This window comes from Montipora capricornis, chromosome 6 (assembly GCF_036669925.1).
Source record: "Montipora capricornis isolate CH-2021 chromosome 6, ASM3666992v2, whole genome shotgun sequence".
Taxonomy (NCBI): domain Eukaryota; kingdom Metazoa; phylum Cnidaria; class Anthozoa; order Scleractinia; family Acroporidae; genus Montipora; species Montipora capricornis.
This window is the reverse complement of record NC_090888.1, coordinates 70,996,548-70,999,047: the sequence shown is the minus strand read 5'-3', so window position 1 is coordinate 70,999,047 and position 2,500 is coordinate 70,996,548. Positions and strand designations below refer to the sequence as shown.

General features: G+C 41.0%; 1 long non-coding RNA gene across 1 annotated transcript in view; it reads left to right on the top strand.

Moving 5' to 3' along the window:
• The window catches only part of LOC138053660 (uncharacterized), a 5,913-nt gene extending 5,351 nt beyond the window's left edge, over nt 1-562 (top strand). Inside the window, exons 3-4 of the long non-coding RNA XR_011133239.1 lie at nt 1-148; nt 253-562. The exon at nt 1-148 is cut by the window's left edge and continues 49 nt beyond it. This is a non-coding gene — a long non-coding RNA (uncharacterized lncRNA). The remainder of the gene's footprint in view (nt 149-252) is intronic.
• Nucleotides 563-2,500: the final 1,938 nt, after the last annotated feature.

Genomic DNA, 2,500 nt, shown 5'->3' with positions numbered 1-2,500 from the left:
TTATCATCACAAAGAAAACTGTTCTCATACTTATCTTTGGCCTTCTTCAACCGGTCTCCACAATTTCGACAAAGCTTTTCCAGTATTAGTTGATGTTCTGATAGCCCAAACTTAGCCATCTGAGTGAACTGGATTGAATCCTCAGCAGGTAATAAGTTTAATCATTATAACAAGCAAACAAATATACTCAAGACCTTCCCTTTTATTGATTTAGTTGGGAACAAGTTTATTTCCGTTCATATTATGTTTCAGGAAAAGGTGTGTGTTTTTCGATTCAAGGTCGTTCTTAATCCGGTGGAGTACGTGCAGGGGAGATAACAATCACGTCCGAGTTTTAAGAAGGCTGGTTCGTTCTATGTAATTCATTATAAATTTTAAACCAGAAAAAGATCAATTCCAAAAAGGCAACCCCCAGTGGTAAGAGAAACAGAATAGCTGGTTTATAAGAAAGCATTAGCTTTGCACGTGGTTTTGCAATTTCCTCCATGCCCACACATTACGTGTGCAATTCGGGAACGTACAAGAAAGATTAATTCAATTTCTGGTCGCAGAACAATGTACTGTTTCGCGCAATTAAATGGCTTCTTTGACGTCCAACCTTTATTGTGTCCTCATTTAAGTCTTGGGTGCACAAAACTATAGTTAGAAGTTCGGTTCGCAATGTTGCGGGAAATACATGTTGACAGCAATGGAAAAATGAACGCCATCTTCACTCTTTTGGTGGTGACATACGATCGGTGATTTCACCGCTCAAAACAATTCGGAATAACTCGCCAAGGCAAACAAGTGAACAACAAAAGGTTGAATAAAAACCAGGGATATGCCTTTAATCAAGAGAAAATGAGGGGACAGAGAGGGAGGCTCCCGGTCCAGCCCTTGGGATATGTCATGTCCACGAAAGTTATTTTTAGACGAGCGGAAGTCTTCCGAGACGTCCGCATGCAGGCCAACTTCGGTCCGATGTTTGAAAGAAAATAAATATTCATCAGCCTTCCACGTGCGCCGTCATTTTCTCTTTTCACTAAGAACCTGAGAGCGAGGCAAGACTGCATGCAGACGTCACGGAAGACAGACTTTCGCTAGAACAAAGACTTCCGCTCGTCTAAAAATAACTTTCGTGGACATAACATATCCCGGCCAACGCCCTGAGCCTCCCTCTCTGTCCCCTCATTTTCTCTTGCTTTAATGCAGAAAAAATTCGGATACATCATATATTGTTTGTGTATTTCACGAGACGTGAAAATGGCGGGAGTCGCTTCACCTCAGGAGAACACGCTCACGAGAGGCAGCTTTAACCGTTTTCCCGTCGATGTGGCCCTCGTATGTCAAACATTAAGTAGATTTGGCAAACACAACGCGATGTCAAAAGAGGACGCGACGGCGCGCGGAATAGTCTGGACCCGACTTCCGGTTCACCTGTTGACGTCCTCCGGCCAACACCGCGGTAAAACGCACTGCGCATGAGTACAAATTTAAGCTTCCGGTCAATACGCATTTCCGGTAACGTATTTAAATCCAATGTAAACGAAATAAAATCCCGTACTGCGAAGTTTGAAAACAAAAAGTAAGAGTTAGCATAAGAAAGTGGGAGAAAGGTTTGTCTCGTTGAAAAGTTTATTTTTCATTTCAGTTTCAAGCGCTTGCACCAAGGGGTTTGGTGTTTGCACCAGCAACGAAATATGAGAGAATTTCGGGCGCGTTCGCGCTCGACAAGAGCAATTTTTTTTTCGTAGTTCTCCTTGTTGCGTTGGTTTGGTTGTGCGGCTCACCCGCAAAAAAGTGTGGGAAAGCCAACAAAAGCAGCCGTAAATGTGCTGGCAAAAATATTTTTTGTCAGAAGATTTAGCCAGAGCTGCCGAACTCCAAGTGGGTTCAACAGTTTGCCGTCTCCATTGGGACGAAATACGGAGGAGCAACAACAGGTGCTCGGTTCTTCTTCAAAAGGTACTTATAAAATTACCTCGTACTATTTTGGAGTGTCATTTGCATTTAATGTACCTCACATTTTTATTTTACTCTTCTTGAATACAGTACAGTGCGGACAATTACTTCACTAAAATTCATTGTTGGGGTGCAGGTAGCAAAATGCTACCTCAGGCGGTTCAGTCTAAAATTGGTATATTTTGGAAAGAAAAAAGGAAGTCACGGAAGCTGGGAAATATTATTTTAAAAAATTAATTGCCAAACGAATTTAAGGAAAAATAATAACTTTATAGACTGCAAAACAAGTACTTTATGCCACTTGACAAACTAATTTTTTTTAAGACCAAACCCATAAAATTGTACCAATAATTTTGTCAAAAATTTTTGTTATTTTCACAAGTAGCTATTGAAATTCAGTAGTACTCCAATGTTGTCTCCACATTGAGGATTCAGGTAGAGGGGTGTCCAGGAATCCTATGACACCGAGATTTTGAAAAATTTCACTAAAAATGAACCTACTCCATTTTTCATTTAGTGGGGGGAGATGCTTTTTGGACATCCAATTTTCAGTCTCTGG